Here is an 18,072-nt window from a genome sequence, read left to right as displayed (position 1 = left end):
CGCCAATACCTCCTCATTATTTCGGGCGAAAATATTTCATACTCACCAATGTTTGTGGTAACACATTTTACATATTTACGAACTGCCGCCAATTGGATCGACATTTACAAATCTCCGTCATCTACTCAATTTTTGCAAGACACAGAAGTTTCAGTCTGTGTCTACAAATCTGATCGAAGCACAGAATTTCGGTAAGTAATAAATTTTGGAAGAACAGGTAAACGTTTATAAAGTACGGTATATTAACAGTATACCAATTTTTGCTGGATACCGTAACGTATATTCGTGACTCGTGTCTACACGTCTATGGGTTGAATGAACTACAGATGCAAGCGATAGGCACAGTGGTAATGGGGTAAGAAGACCACCACTTAACTAAGTTCTCAGACTCATTCATGCATATGCCTGTCTCACCACAGCAACTCATAGTGTGCACGTGGACACAGCTTCTGAACAGTTCTTGCACTGCTGCAAGTCTGAACACACAATCGTAGTGCTTCCCTTTCGGACAAAGCGGAGGTTTGGTACGATCGTATAGTGTTGGAAACACTACCGATTACGCCACGTCATTCTTACTCTCCTAATTATGTCATTGCCTGCCCATCCAGTCGACAATCACTATCTTCAATTTCCGTTAATGTAAAAACTCACCTTAGCTTTTATCTGTTTGTTGCTTTTGCGTTACTGCTACGGTGGACCAATGGAGAAAAGTGCACGGCGTTTAATGACGGAGAATCCACACCTGGCCGGCTGCACGTAGTGTAGAGGAGCGGCGCGAGAGGGCAGCAGCTGCGGGCGGCAGCACGTAGTGTCACTGCCTGCGAAAGTATGGCCGTCATTGGATACGCACGGCGTACAGCTGACTGCACTTCGTGGCATTTGTAGCCACGTTGTTCGTTTAAAATAGCAAGTACTGTGTATTTTTGTCTTGAATAAGTCAACAATGCTGTGCTTTTAGCTGAACTTTCGAAGTCAAGAAGAGAGGGAAGCAGCAAGAAGAAGAATATAGCTGATGAACTTCTGCAGAGCAAACTGGCAGAACACAAAAGCAACTGCATTATGTGGAGTAAGAGCAATTTTCACGCATTAACGTCGATTGGAAAATGTAAGATTCCCCGCCTAGTATGTCACGTAGCAGTATTTTACTTCTACAGCTCGTGACGTAACTAGTTGCAGAATGTTGAGGTTAAATTCGTAAGGTACAGTATTGGTGCTTTTACTGGTGAACACGTGGTGGTAAAACACAAAATTATGTCACCAGTAACTGAGCCAGCAAAACAAAATCTCGTTTCAACTTGTAGCGTGCAGTTCCTGAAGCATGCTTTTCTCATTTGTTTATTTCTGTTCAGTGTAACATCACGGGAAGTGACGAATTAAAACGAAACGAGACAAATGTGAAAGGAAAACAAATATAATGAGAACAGTATAGTTGATTTCTCGTTATTTTACAGTTGTTGTGTAAGAGGCTGTTGCAGTAAACTATCTCAAGTGCAAATAGACCTTCAACATGTGTAATATATTGCGGTACCGGAACACATGCCAAGTAATGAACGTCATATAAGAGCAGATGTTAAGTTTTTAAAATAAAAATAAAATTGCTTTCGAGCAATTCAAAGAGTGGAATGCCACAGATGAGGAGGTGTCGTGAGTATTACTCCACTCCAGCATGTGCACTTTGTGTGTTGCGATTAACAGTAATATTTCTAAAGTTGTGTTGTTTTGCAAATGAACATCTTTTTCATTTCCAAATGTAATTGTAACGGACAGTTACGAAATTTATTCACCTTTAATACACAGCAGACGTAATGGGGTCAGCCAATTATAGTTTCACTGATTAATCGAATAGTTTTATTCAAGAGCCATTCTAAACCAAAGGAACTACTGCGTTTGTGATACTTAAACCAGCTTTTGTTATTGTAAACCAATACTTGTACGCAAGGCCGTTGCTGAGAGGAAGATGTTTTTGAAATATGCCCCCAGGAGACAGGAAAAGGGAAAAATTAATTTTATAGCTTCAGTAACTTGCACATCTTATTCATACTATCGTTTGCTGCTGAATCACAACAGCCTGAAATACTATAGGAATACTTATAATTTTATGGTTTAATTAATAGGATGTTAAACATTCTGACCCACCAGCTTGGTGTCCATAAATTTTCCATTACAAGATACTTAAGTATTCCAATAAAAGAAATGAATGGAATTACCTGGTGTATGCTGTGAAAGGAAAACTAGGTTCAGTAACTATTAAAATAAAAATTAATTTTTATTGTAGCTACTGTATTTTTTAAATGGGACAAAAAGTAAAAATAATTTCATCCATCCCCATACAGATAGCCATGAAAATGAGTGACTGTGAAACTGTAGTAGGTATATAGATGCTTTGAAGACTTAAAATGAGAAATGTGGTGTACATTCAGTAGATAATCGATGCATGAATAGTTCATCTCTTTGCTATTAACTTAGGCATGCAATTATTCCATAATACATTACTGTGCAGAAATGCGCTAAAGATGTCTGCATTATTAGTCGGAACATGCGTGTTCCTGGAAATATTTTAGACTGCCATTAAAATGTAGTAGTTTTGTTGAATATGACCTTAAACTATTATGGACTTTAAATAAATTTCCCTCTTCAATTAACGATTTGTTGCACATCAGTTGTTTCAGCCTGAGCTGTGTCAATAAATGTGCTTTGATTCGGGATCCTACTATCTTCCTGCTCACAAGTTGCAAAATTAACTACGAAAATCAGATTCAAACACCCAAATAATGGTTATAGTACTTTTTACCTCTCGGAATCCTTCAAGAAGTGCATTAAAATCGTCACAAACTAATGACTGGTTCAGCTTGTTTCACAGATAGCTCAGTAATTCATGTAGATTTCTCTTAAATCACTGAAAGTCTCATAGACCTCTGAGGAGTGTTATAATTAGAAGTGTATTATTCTCTAGTAACAACCAAGAAGCACACTATTTTACATTGCGATCTACAAAGAAACTCCTTGTTTCCATATTTTTGCTTTTGTGTTAAAACTCCTCATTTTTCCAGGTTAAGTGTACACATACATGATGCTAGCCTGTAATCCCTTATATCTTATTTCTCCATCACCGTGAGTACATGGTGCTGAGAGTGGCACAAAACACACATCCAAATTTCACACACCTTTCTAACAAAAAAGAAGCTCAAGTAACTCTTTATTCAGCATCCTAATGTTTTGACGGACCAAACATTTAACTTTCCTAGAAACTATTCCATAGTTTACGATGCTATGCAGTTCTAATTTCTCTCAAAGCTGTCTGTCTGTAATCTGACTCTAACCAAAAGATGTGTTGCCTTACACTTCCTGCAAGATGCTCAACTAGTTTCTCGGGTTAACGGAAACGTCCGATTCCACCTGTGTGCTTTGACGAATGCCATCATCAATATGGCGGAAATGACCATTCACAGCAACTCCCATATCACTACTAAAACGTCATTACGTAAACATGACAACAAACACGAAAATAGGTCGAAAAACCATCAAACACATATTTCTCCGATAATAGAATGAAACTAACGGGACAAGGGGGGGGGGGATGGGTGTTTTTTGGGTAGGGACAAACTAAAAATAAACACAAGCCACTAAACCAAACGATAAAATAAAATGACCACAACCTTCCCAAAATCAACTAAAAACAATATTCACTGGAATCGAACATTTCCCTTGACCTATATAGCTCAACAGAAACTACCGATACCAATTCATACAACCCAAACCTACAACCGCCTCAACAATCATCACTGCCTCAAAAACCACAAGAAAACACCAAATTTGGAACTAAAAACTTCCCTTGACTTTACAGGTCATCCCCCCCTGCGGGATCGGGGGTTAGAATAGGCCCGCGGTATTCCTGCCTGTCGTAAGAGGGGACTAATAGGAGTCTCAACTGTTTGGGCCTTTAATATGATGGTCCCCATTGGGGTTTGACCTCCATTTTTCCAAATTCAACAGAAGTACGAGCCTTTTGGGGAAGGACACTTTACGTGGTGCACCATCAGTCCTCTGTGCCCTAAGGCCTTGGCACTCTTGATCGCCTTGGTGTCGTCACTGCACCCTCCATCCCTCATTTTGGGCTTACGCAGCTGATTGATTGTGTAAGTTACGCCCTTAGTCCGTCACCATCTGCACCCACGATCACTGTGGACTACCCATGGCACCCAAAATCCAGCACGGTAGCCAGCCCGTTGTGGTGGGGTCGTCATGTACCCTCTAGGTTGTAGCCCCCTGAAACCACAGGGATCGTACTGCTGATGCCTGAGCTGACACCTCCCCACGTAAGCAAAGAAGTCGATGCTCATCTCTCGGGGGCATCAGGACTCCCAGCAACGGCCATCCTGCCAGGTGGCCTTTGCTGTGGCTGGGTGGCGGCCGTGGGGAAACCCCTGGGTCGGAGTGGGTGGCATCGGGGAAGATGTCCCGAAATGAAGCGGGTGAAGTCTCAATCCAGTGGTCGCACGACCGCCAACATCTCTAAGCGCGGTAAGACAGAATTTCATGCTGTAACATATAACCCCAAATCGTTCCCTTCCCTAGCCATGGCATGGGAGGAACATAGGGCTGCGGACATACAGGAGCCATATTCACCGCGATACCTTGTGTGCAGCAGAACCGATGGGGATTCGTTTTTGGGGACTAAGCCTCTCTTCTTTGTGCACCATCTTGAAGATAAGTTTGGGGAAGTGGCATCTGTTTCCAAAATGAGGGGTGGGGCTATTTTGATACAAGCGGTTTCATCTGCACAGTCACGGGCGTTACTCGCCTGTGAGAAGCTCGGTGACATCCCCGTTTGCGTCTCTCCCCATAACTCCTTAAATTTGGTCCAGGGGATTATCTTTCATAAAGATCTTCTGCTACAGTCTGATGACGAGCTACGGGAGAACCTGGCACAACGAGGTGTGCACTTTGTCCGTCGTGTCTTTAGGGGGCCCAAGGATAATAGGGTCGCTACCGGTGCCTTCATCCTGGCCTTTGAGGGTGACTCCTTGCCTGAGAAGGTCAAGGTCATGATCTACCAGTGCGATGTCAAGCCCTATGTCCCGCCCCCTATGCGATGCTTCCAGTGCTGGCAGTTCGGACATATGTCCTCCAGATGCACTGCCAGCCCCACGGGTCGTGATTGTGGATGACCTTCACATCCTAATGTTCCATGTGCTCCGCCTTCCACCTGCGTTAACTGTGGGGAGCATCATTCTCCCTGCTTGCCAGACTGTGCAGTCTACCAAAGAGAGCGGAAGATACAAGAAATTAAGACCCTGGATCATTTAACATACCAAGAGGCAAGGAAGAAGCTAGAACAGCTCAACCCCACATCTATGTTGAGGAGTTATGCTGCTGCAACTCTGCCGCCGCCAGTTCCTCCAGAGACTCCCTGCTCAGTTGGCCCACAGAACAGTAAAGTTACGCCTGCCCCACCGCTGGTAGGGGCCACACTCTCTTCCACTGCTCACAAAACACCCGGTTTGGGAGTAGTGGACACCGAACAACTGGGGACATCCATCCCCACCTCTCAGCCGGAGAGGCACCAGCCTCCTCCAGCGGCTCAGCCGGAGAGGCAAGAGCCTCCTCAGGCCTCACTCGTTCGGAAGGGGTCCCTTGGGGGAGTCCCTTCCGAGGATTTTACCAGTGTCTCGAAAGACGCTAGCCAGTGGCTGAGGAAGCCACAAGCTGCTGGTCGAAGGGCTTCACGCTCTTCCTCTGTTCCTGACAATGCATCATGAAAGCCCTCCCAGCATGCAAACCCTCCTCCCAAAGACAAGAGAGAGAAGAGGAAGCTCTCTAAGAAGCCTAAGGACCCAGTGGTTCCCGCGCCAACACTTCCTGTCAGCTCAGCCTCTGAGGATGAGGTCGAGCTCTTTGCGTCCCCTGATGACCTCGATCTCGCCGTCTCAGAAACGATAGCAGTTGCGATGTCAGTCACTCAGTCGGTGGCAGCATGTGACTCTGTGAAGTAATTTGCTTTTTCAGTATCTTAATAACCTTACAGGACATGCTTTGTACAATCCTCCAGTGGAATTGTGGCGGTTATTTTAGCCATCTCCCTGAGCTACGACAGCTTCTAAGCATGACACCTGCTTTCTGCATTGCCCTCCAGGAAACCTGGTTCCGGCAATGCGGACCCCTGTCCTTCGTGGATACAGGGGTTATTACTGCAACCGTAGCACTTACAATAGTGTGTCAGGTGGAGCCTGCGTGTATGTCCTTACCTCTGTATATAGTGCTCCTGTGCCCCTTCAAACATCATTGGAAGCTGTGGCTGGCTGTCCGCGTAAGGATTACCCAGAACATAACCGTCTGCAGTGTCTATCTCCCTCCAGGTGGTACAGTCTCCCTGACCGAACTGACTGCACTTGTCGCCCAACTCCCCATGCCTTTTCTTCTCCTGGGGGATTTTAACGCCCACAATCCCCTGTGGGGTGGAACGAAGGTTACTGGCCGAGGCAGAGAGGTCGAGAATCTCATCTCCTACCTCGACCTCTGCCTCTTAAACACTGGCGCTGCCACACATTTCAGTGTGGCGCATGGCACGTTCTCGGCCATAGATCTGTTGTTGTGCAGCCCAGGGCTTGTACCATCTGTCCACTGGAGAGTCCACGAGGACTTGTGTGGTAGTGACAATTTTCCCATCTTCCTTTCACTACCACAGCGTCGCTCCCTTGAACGTTCGCCTATATGGGCATTTAGCAAGGCAAACTGGGACACGTTCTCCTCTGCTGCCACTGTTGAATCTCTCCCCCACGGTTCCATCGATGTGGCGGTTGAGACACTGACTGCAGCGATTGTTTCCGCTGCGGAACGTACCATTCCTCGTTCGTTAGGGTGCCCCGGCGAAAGTCGGTGCCTTGGTGGTCTCCAGAGGTCGCTAACGCCATTAAAGAACGTCGCCGGGCTCTTCAGCGACATAAGCGGCACCCGTCTCCGGAGAACCTCATTTTATTCAAACGTCTCCGTGCTCAGGTCTGGAGGCTTATCAACCGGCGGAAACAGGAGTTCTGGGAGAGGTACGTTTCCACCATTGGTTCCCGTACTTCACCCTCCCAGGTGTGGATGAAGATTCGGCGCATCTTTGGATTGCAGTACTCTACAGGTGTCCCAGGTCTTACCATCAATGAGGCGGTATCCACCAATGCCGATGCCATCGCCGAGCATTTCGCACGGCACTATGTTCGGGCCTCTGTGTCGGGGAATTACCCACCTGCGTTTCTCGCGCTCAAACGCCAGGAGGAAGGCAAACGGCTTTATTTTGCTTCTCGCCACCCTGAGGCGTATAACGCCCCATTTAGTTTGTGGGAACTCCAGAGTGCCCTGGCACAGTGCCCCGATACAGCCTCTGGGCCATATGGCGTCCACAATCAGATGCTCAAACACCTGTCCCCAGACTGTCAGCGATGTGTTCTTGCCATCTTCAACCGCATATGGGGCGATGGTGTCTTTCCGTTGCAGTGGCGGGAGAGTACCATCATTCCAGTGCTGAAGCTTGGTAAGGACCCGCTTAATGTGGATAGCTATCGGCCCATCAGCTTCACAAATACTCTGTGCAAGCTACTGGAACGTATGGTGAGTCACGGCTGTGTTGGCTGCTCGAGTCTCGGGGTCTTATGGCTCCGTGCCAGAGTGGCTTCCGTCAGGGCCGTTCCACCGCCGATACTTTGGTCTCTCTTGAGTCTGCAATCCGCTCTGCTTTTTCCAGGCGCCAGTACCTCGTCTCCGTCTTTTTCGACCTCTCCAGAGCATATGACACGACGTGGCGGCACCATATTCTCGCCACGTTGCACAGGTGGGGTCTCCGAGGCTCTCTCCCCATTTTTATTCAGAATTTTTTATCTGCTCGGACATTCCGTGTTTTAGTTGGCACATCCCATAGTTCACTTCATATCCAGGAGAACGGCGTTCCACAGGGCTCTGTATTGAGCGTGCCTCTTTTCCTTGTGGCCATTAATGGCCTTGAAGCAGCAGTAGGTTCGTCTGTCTCACCCACGTTATATGCTGACGATTTCTGCATCTTTTTAAGCTCCTCCACCATTAGTGTTGCAGAACGTAGATTGCAGGTAGCCATACGCAAGGCGCAGGTGTGGGCCCTAGCCCATGGGTTTCAATTTTCTCCTGCGAAGACTTGTGTTACGCACTTTTGTCGGCGTCGAACTGTCCATCCCCACCCTGAGCTCTATCTTCAGGATGCCACGCTCAGGGTTGTTGACACTTACCGTTTTCTGGGATTGCTGTTCGATGCCCGGCTTACTTGGCTTCCACATATTCGTCAGCTCAAGCGTCAGTGCTGGCAGCATCTGAATGCCCCCCGCTGCCTCAGCAACACCACTTGGGGTGCAGATCGTAAACAAAGCCCTCGTGCTGTCCTGCCTGGATTATGGGAGTGTGGCGTATGGCTCAGCGTCGCCCTCAGCGTTGCAACTGCTGGATCACGTTCACCACTGTGGGATTCGACAGGCGACAGGAGCATTCCGCACCAGCCCTGTTAATAGCCTCCTTGCTGAGGCTGGGGTTCCTCCACTTCGTATTCGGCGTCAACATCTGTTAGCCAACTATGCTGTCCTCGTCCGTTGTTCACCCCGTCACCCTAACTATCGTCTCCTTTTCACGAATGCGGCAGTCCATATCCCACACCGGCGGCCGCGATCGGGCCACACAATTGGGATCCATGTTTGGTCTCTCCTTAATGAACTCACCGAGCGAGGTGGCGCAGTGGTTAGCACACTGGACTCGCATTCGGGAGGACGACGGTTCAATCCCGTCTCCGGCCATCCTGATTTAGGTTTTCCGTGATTTCCCTAAATCGCTTCAGGCAAATGCCGGGATGGTTCCTTTGAAAGGGCACGGCCGATTTCCTTCCCCATCCTTCCCTCAGCCGAGCTTGCGCTCTGTCTCTAATGACCTCGTTGTCGACGGGACGTTAATCACTAATATCCTCCTCCTCCTCCGTAATGAACTCGACTGTTTGCCTCTTCCATCTGCTTCCCAGGTCCACCCACATACACCACCTTGGTGTATACGTTGGCCGCAGCTTCGGCTGGACCTCTCACAGTGGCAAAAGGATTCACTTCCTCCTGCAGTCTTGCGCCGCCAATTTCTTGCTCTCCTCCACGCATCCCGCGACTCGGAGGCTATCTATGCAGATGGCTCAATGGTTGATGGCCGTGTGGGGTACGCTTATCCTCATGCGGACTATGTAGACCAGCGCTCCTTGCTGGACGGCTGCAGTGGTTACACCGCAGAGCTAACAGCAATTTTTCGTGCCCTTGAGCGTATTCGTACCAGCACTGGAGAGTCTTTTGTCATTTGCAGTGACTCTCTCAGTAGTCTACAGGCTCTTGACCAGTGCTACCCACGCCATCCCCTTGTTGTTGCCATCCAGGAGTCCGTTCATGCTCTTGAACAGCGTGGACGTTCAGTGGTGTTCATATGGACCCCAGGACACGTTGGGATAGCGGGAAACGAACACGCCGACAAGGTAGCTAAAGAAGCCACCCGCAAACTGCCGATAGAGCTCGGCCTCCCGGCAACTGATCTCCGATCGGTGTTACGCCGTCGGGTCTTTGGGATGTGGGCAGACGAATGGCGCACTCTGTCTGTACCCAACAAGCTGCGGCATGTAAAGGAGACCATGACCGTGTGTGGTTCCTCCATGCGGGCCTCTCGCAGGGATTCTGTCGTTCTCTGTAGGCTCCGCATTGGTCACTCTTGGATGACGCATGGTCATCTGCTGCGTCGAGAGGACCCCCCTCATTGTCGCTGTGGTGCAACCATGATGGTGGCCCATATATTGTTGGAATGTCCTCTTTTAACCGCCCACTTTTAATCTCCTGGGTGATTTATCATCTGTTTTAGGTCACAATGTCTCTATGGCAGATCGTGTTTTAAGTTTTATTCGAGCAAGTGGCTTTTATAGGTCCTTCTAATTTTATTGCATCACCCTCTTTTGTGCTGTATCTTTTACTTTGTTTTGTGTTGACATTCGACTCCACCATAATCTTTTAGGCTGGAGGTTTTAACGTGTTGCAGAGTGGCTGGCACATCCTATTATTTTCGTGATCAGCCAGCCACGATCCCCTGCTGTACAGTTTTAACTCTTTCTGCCTTTTTTCTCTATGTTGTTTTTGTTGCTGTGCTCCGTTTTCCATGTTTCTTTATTATTGACCTTGGGGATTTTCTTCCCCTGGAATTTTTATCTTATGCTTCGAATGACTAATGGATGGTTTCCCTGTGCTCTATGTGTTTATGAAACAAGGGACCGATGACCTCTGCAGTTTGGTCCCTTTAATCCTCAAACCAACCAACCTTACAGGTCATCAAAAACACACAAAACCTACTCACCAATACCAGCAGCACCACCACCCCCACACATGATCCACAAATTATCTAGCAAGATAAAAACATGAACAGACAACTCACCACACACACACACACACACACACACACACACACACACACACACACACACACACACACACATACATACACACGCACACACAAAACTATACACACAACCTCATAAACATAATAAACCACAACCAAATAAATTCCCCCCCCCCCCCCAAAAAATCAAAACCGAAGAAACAAATGCTAACCTAAAACAAAAAAAAGCCATACACACCCTAGAACTAAAAAAAACACAACAAAATAAATACCAAAATCTACAACGACCCCCACCCAACTACCTCACCAACCTCCCCCACCCCTCCCCCAAAAAAAGAAAAACCCTAACTAACCTTTGGCCTGTAGATCTTACTAACAGCCCTTAAGAAAACCCTAAAAATACAATACCCCTCAGGGATACTCTTCCACCAACATTACTCACGTAAATGAGCCTGAAGGTTGGAAGAGCGCCTCTTCCCCCTCCCAATAACAGATTTAACAGCAACCCCAAAACCCCTCTACAGTATTTGTACAGGCCCCACTCACATAATTCTTAAGCTCAACATTGCGATTGTAACCCTCCTGACCAAATCCACTATAAGAAGCAAACCCATCAGAAACTACAGTACTCCCCTGTTCTACATACTCCTGAATCAACCCCACCAATTCCCTCTTTGTACGATGTTGAATTTCCCTAAACACACATTCAGGAGACCCAGACCCCGATAATACAACCCCCCCCCCCCACACCTATAAACAGGCTTACCCCTCCCATACTTCCTCCTACCAAACTGCGACTCATCAGTCTCTATCACTACTTCAGGCCCACCCAACTTACCCCTTTATTTAATGTATTCTGATCAAACCTCACGACAAAAAGAATACCAATCAAGGACTGTTCGCTCACTCACACCCACCTCTTGTGCGCAAAAACTGAAAGAGGACTGATAACAAAAAAGATAACTCGTCAAGACAATTTCACGCATGCCCGACCTAGACTTCTCGAACCAGGTACCCCAGCAAATGGAGCGCCAAACGTTATCACGCTGGCACATCACTCGTCCGAGACGCTGGAACTTTCGTTAACTTCATATATTCACCACATGCAGTGCACTTCACCAGCTCGGCCAGAAGACCAAACTGCTGCAGGAATTTGTTGAGCGACATTGAACTGTCACGCAATATGCCCCACAACCGAAAACTGTTGATTTTATCGGTGACATAACAATAGTAATCCAAAAAATTCAGACACGACAAACCACACACAGCACTACATTAACTTAGAAATAACCAAAAACCAAACCGTCAGCTCACTGCAGAATATTCCACCAGAAATTCACTAATCATCAGAACAACACCAGACAACGTCAACAACTCAAATGAACCCAGTTCGACACACAACGCACAAACACCAGCAGAGAGCACCACCAACCGCAACCGTATGGCACTTACAAACACATCACAAGCACACACTTACCCAACAAGAAACACTCAATATTTTATATATATATATATGTAAAAACAAAGATGATGTGACTTACCAAACGAAAGCGCTGGCAGTTGATAGACACACTAACATACACACGAAATTCAAGCTTTAGCAACCAATGGTTGCTTCGTCAGGAAAGAGGGAAGGAGAGGGAAAGACGAAAGGATGTGGGTTTTAAGGAAGAGGGTAAGGAGTCATTCCAATCCTGGGAGCGGAAAGACTTACCTTAGGGGGAAAAAAGGACGGGTATACACTCGCGCACACACACACATATCCATCCACACATATGCAGACACAAGCAGACATATTCAAAGGCAAAGAGTTGCCTTTGAAAATATATATATATATATATATATATATATATTTTGTACGGCATCATATTCTGGGGTAACTCATCATTGAGTAAAAGAGTGTTCGTTGCACAAAAGTGTGTAATCAGAATAATTGCTGGAGCTCATCCAAGATCATCCTGCAGACATTTATTTAAAGAGCTACAAATCTTCAATGTAGCCTCACAATATATATATTCACTTATGAAATTTGTTATTAACAATCCGAACGAATTCAAAACTAATAGCAGTGTACATGGCTACAACACTAGGAGAAAGGATGATCTTCGCTACTCAAGGTTAAATCTAACTTTGGCTGAGAAGGGGGTAAATTATGCTGCCACAAATGTCTTTGGTCACTTACCTAATAGCATCAGAAGTGTGACAGATATCCATATAGCATATAAAAGGAAATTAAAAGAATTTCTTAATGGCGACTCCTTCTGCTCAATAGATGAATTATTGGATATAGTAAGTGGGTAATTCCCCACACACTCACAAAAAAAAATAAAAATTAAATATATATATATATATATATATATATATATATATATATATATTAATGCTCAATAGATGAATTATTGGATATAGTAAGTGTGTAATTCCCCACACACTCACAAAAAAAATAAAAATTAAATATATATATATATATATATATATATATATATATATATATATATTTAGTTTTTATTTTTTTTGTGAGTGTGTGGGGAATTACCCACTTACTATATCCAATAATTCATCTATTGAGCATTAATATATATATATATATATATATATATATATATATATATATATATATATATATTTAATTTTTATTTTTTTTTGTGAGTGTGTGGGGAATTACCCACTTACTATATCCAATAATTCATCTATTGAGCAGAAGGAGTCGCCATTAAGAAATTCTTTTAATTTCCTTTTATATGCCATATGGATATCTGTCACACTTCTGATGCTATTAGGTAAGTGACCAAAGACATTTGTGGCAGCATAATTTACCCCCTTCTCAGCCAAAGTTAGATTTAACCTTGAGTAGCGAAGATCATCCTTTCTCCTAGTGTTGTAGCCATGTACACTGCTATTAGTTTTGAATTCGTTCGGATTGTTAATAACAAATTTCATAAGTGAATATATATATTGTGAGGCTACATTGAAGATTTGTAGCTCTTTAAATAAATGTCCGCAGGATGATCTTGGATGAGCTCCAGCAATTATTCTGATTACACACTTTTGTGCAACGAACACTCTTTTACTCAATGATGAGTTACCCCAGAATATGATGCCGTACAAAAGCAGAGAATGAAAATAGGCATGGTAAGCTAATTTACTCAGATGTATATTGCCAAAATTTGCAATGACCCTAATAGCATAAGTAGCTGAACTCAAAACGTTTCAGCAGATCCTCAGTGTGTTTTTACCAGTTCAGCGCCTCATTAATGCATACACCTAGAAATTTTGAATATTCTACCTTAGCTACCGATTTCTGATCAAAGTCTATATTTATTAATGGTGTCATTCCATTTACTGTGTGAAACTGTATATACTGTGTTTTGTCAAAGTTTAATGAGAGCCCATTTGCAGAGAACCACTTAATGATTTTCTGACAAACATCGTTTACAATTTCACCAGTTAATTCTTGTCTGTCGGGTGTGATAGCTATGCTTGTATTATAGGCAGAAAGTACCAGCTTTACATCTTTGTAAATGTAGAATGGTGAGTCATTAATATATATTAAGAACAGCAGAGGACCCAAGACCGAACCATGCGGCACCCCATTCTTGATTTTCCCCAGTTTGAAAAATCACCAGTTTTTTGCATATTATGTGAACTGCTTATTTCAACTTTCTGCACTCTTCCTGTTAGGTATGATTTAAACCATTTGAGCACTCTCCCATTCATACCACGGTACTTGAGCTTATCTAGAAGTATTCCATGATTTACAAAATCAAAAGCCTTTGCTAGATCACAAAAAATCCCAGCGGGTGACTTCCGGTTACTCAGAGCATTTAATATTTCATTAGTGAAAGTATATATAGCATTTTCCGTTCAAAATACCTTCTGGAAACCAAACTGACATTTTGTTAGAACTTTATTTTTACAAAGGTGTGAAGCTACTCTTCAATACATTACTTTTTCAAGAATTTTGGATAAAGCAGTCAGAAGAGAGATTGGGTGGTAGTTGTTGACATCAGACATATCCCCTTTTTTATGCAGTGGTTTAACAGTGGCAAACTTCAGTCTATCTGGGAAAATACCCTGCTTCAGAGAGCTATTACATATGTGGCCAAGAATCCCACTTATTTCTTGGGAACAAGCTTTTATTATCCTGCTGGAAATGCCATCAATTCCATGTGAGCTTTTATTCTTGAGAGAGTTTATTATCTTCCTAATTTCAGAAGAAGAGGTGGGTGGAATTTCAGTTGTGTCAAATGGTGTGGGTAAGGCCTCTTCCATTAACTGCCTTGCTTCTTCTAGTGAACATTTAGATCCTATTTTCTCTACAACATTTAAAAAATGATTATTCAAAATGTTTTTGACTTTAGGCTTGTTGTTTATCAAGTTTCCATTCACTTCGATGGTGATGCCATCGTCCTGTACTCTTGGTTGTCCTGTCTCCCTTGTAATAATATTCCAAATTGTTTTGATTTTGTTATCAGAGGTATTAATCTCAGACATGATGCACATGCTTCTGGACTTTTTAATAACCTTTCTTAATGTAGCACAGTAGTTTTTATAATATTTGGCTGTTTCTGGGTCATTACTCTTTCTTGTTGTTAGATACAGTTCCCTTTTGTGGTTACAAGATATTTGTATTTCTTTAATAAGCCTAGGTTTTTTGCATGGTTTCTTACAATTAGATTTAACTACTTTATTGGGGAGACAGTTTTCAAATTCTCTTACAAGTGTATCATGAAATAAGTTATATTTTAAATTAGCATCGGGTTCCTTGTACACCTCATCTCAGTCTAATTGCTGAAGATTTTCTCTGAAATTTCTAATTGTTGAGTCATTAATTGGATGCACAACTTTGGAGGGTAGCTTTGAATTACTGAATGGAGCTATGTCATATACTGTAACTAGCTGAGCACCATGATCAGAAAGGCCATTCTCAACAGGACAAGAATTTATGTTGTTAAACCTATCTTGGTCTATAAAAGTATTATCTATCAATGTGCTGCTGTCCTTGACTACCCGAGTAGTGAATCAACAGTGAAGTCCCCACAAATAATAATTTGCTTTCCCCTATCTGACAGATAGCACAACAAGGCATCCAAGTTTTCCAGGAATAAATGAAAGTTTCCTGAAGGGGACCTATATACTGTTACAAGAGCCCTCCTTCAGTTTAAGTTGACAGGCACATGCTTCTATACAATGCTCTAGACAAAACGTTTTAGTATCTAAGCTTTCTACACAGTGATAACTTTTGACATATATGGCAACTCCTTCTCCCACCTTATTCTCTCTACTCACTTCAATCACGGCTGGTTGTGGTGCTGCAATACTTAAACATGTGTGCTGTTACTTCTTGTATTTTCTCCAGACTGGCTTCCATACTCTGCTCTAAGTTGACAGAACTATTTAAGTGAAACAAGTCCAAAACTCCTTTAGACTTTGTGTTCCTTTCTCTGTGGCTTTGTGCATTTGTGACTTCTGTATAAGTTTCGTTATTAAAGGAATGTAACAGTTATTGAAATTTTCAGCCAGAATAGACACATACAAATTTGGTGGACCCAAAGGTTGTAGTTGGATTCTTCACTTATGATGAGAAACGGAAAGTAAGAGATAAACAGGAGAGGAACAAGCACCTGCTTGGAATTCAAAGAGGGTCAGCCAGCATGCAGGTATTCTTGCCTTTGGTCAGTCTGATGGCTTTTCGTACCTAAATTACTGCTGCTTGGATATTGTTGTGGTCATCACTCCCAAGACGGATTTCGTACATATCTCCAATCTAGTCTGTCATGTGCAGTCCTCTTCATCTCTGAATAACTACTGCAACCTACATTCATTTGAACCTACCTACAGTATTCAAGGGTTTGACTCTATCTAAAATCTCTACTGCCAACACATTCCTCAAGTACCCAATTAACTGTTACTTTTTACTTCTTGATGTTTCCTGTTACATTTAGGCAGATGGTGCCGTAAATTTCTGTCCTCTCAGATAATATACCTCTTTATCGATCATGATCTTCTCCATTATTTTCATTGGAGAATTTTATTTGTGGGTCGGCAAGTGATAAACTGTTTGTGATAGTATAGAAGTGCCGTGGCCATACTATATTGTTTTTATTTTGTGTGTTTATATTCCAGTCTTTGTGATTCATTTTGGGATCTGCCTCATGTCGATCTGGAATGAGGCATCATTGCTGGTCGCAGTGGTCAAAACTAGTCTCAAACATGAAATTGGTAAAATAAAGCGATGGAGTTGTTCAAAAACAAATACCTCTTCATTGGTGATTCAGACTACCCACCACATCTTTAGCATTCTTCTGCAGCACTACATTGAAACGGCTTCTAATCTCCTCTTGTCTATACTGTTTATTGTCCAAGTTTCACTTCCATATAAGGCTACGGTCCAGACAAATATTTGAGCAACAGGTGGATTTATTTGTGTTAATGCAAGGTGTGTATTGTGTTAGGATTTTAGGGCAACCTGAGGCACTGTGTGTAAAGAAACAGATCCCTATTTTAGAACATGGCTGTGTGAAGGTCACTGACTAAAACCTGAACATAAATCTAAATATGTAAATGAAATAACTAAAATGTAATACCTCCAGTGGCCACAGGCTCCTTTCTTGGTCATATGCATCACAATAAACTAGCAGTGAGTTAACTAACCCTCCAGCACCTCCGAAGAGGGTATGAAGATCACAGCTGAGAACCAAGTAAGTGACACTGTAAACTTATTAGACGGGACCATTAGAATAATGAATAATAGACATCAAATTGAAATTTATTGGAAGTCTTCAACAATGCTCTGCCACCCACAATTCCTCCTGTCATCCCACAGCCACAAAATGGTAGCATTCTAATGTGTTGTCAACGGGAACAGCAACCCAACTACAACACTCTGAAGATAAATGTAAACAATAAATTGAAATGATAAAACACCACCTCCATAGTATACTCCCTGAAAAACTCAAATAACTGCAGAAGAATCACAGCACAGAAAACAAACATAAAATGAGATCTTCCACACACTACCATTTGTGGTTAGTATTTCATATTTGATTATCTCGATATGTAAAGGCATAAACATATCTTTCGTCATGTGCAACATGATTCGGCAGATAATTAGGCATCCTTGAAACACTGCAGATATACAAATACACTACTGGCCATTAAAATTGCTACACCACGAAGATGACATGCTACAGACGTGAAATTTTACCGACAGGAAGAAGATGCTGTGGTATGCAAATGATTAGCTATTCAGAGCATTCACACAAGATTGGCGCCGGTGGCGACACCTACAACGTGCTGACATGAGGAACGTTTCCAACTGATTTCTCATACAAAACAGCAGTTGACCGGCGCTGCCTGGTGAATCGTTGTTGTGATGCCACGTGTAAGGAGGAGAAATGCGTACCGTCACGTTCCCAACTTTGATAAAGGTCGGATTGTAGCCTATCGCGGTTGCGGTTTCTCGTATCGCGATATTGCTGCAAGCGTTGGTCGAGATCCAATGACTGTTAGCAGAATATGGAATCGGTGGGTTCAGGAGGGTAATACGGAATGACGTGCTGGATCCCAATGGCCTTGTATCACTAGCAGTTGAGACGACAGGCATCTTATCCACACAGCTGTAACAGATTGTGCAGCCACGTCTCGATCCCCGAGTCAACA

General features: G+C 43.6%; 1 long non-coding RNA gene across 2 annotated transcripts in view; it reads left to right on the top strand.

Annotated features, from left to right (window-relative positions):
• Positions 1–790: 790 nt before the first annotated feature.
• LOC124553858 overlaps positions 791–18,072 on the top strand; it is a 39,600-nt gene continuing 22,318 nt past the window's right edge. Inside the window, exon 1 of one of the 2 annotated variants that reach the window (XR_006968152.1) lies at positions 791–1,066. This is a non-coding gene — a long non-coding RNA (uncharacterized LOC124553858). Of the gene's footprint in view, positions 1,067–1,381; positions 1,645–18,072 lie in introns of those variants that run through there. The other variant, XR_006968153.1, reaches the window with a different exon arrangement.

The sequence above is a fragment of the Schistocerca americana genome, chromosome 11, assembly GCF_021461395.2.
Source record: "Schistocerca americana isolate TAMUIC-IGC-003095 chromosome 11, iqSchAmer2.1, whole genome shotgun sequence".
NCBI classification, from domain to species: Eukaryota; Metazoa; Arthropoda; class Insecta; order Orthoptera; family Acrididae; genus Schistocerca; species Schistocerca americana.
This window is presented reverse-complemented; position numbering and strand designations above follow the sequence as displayed.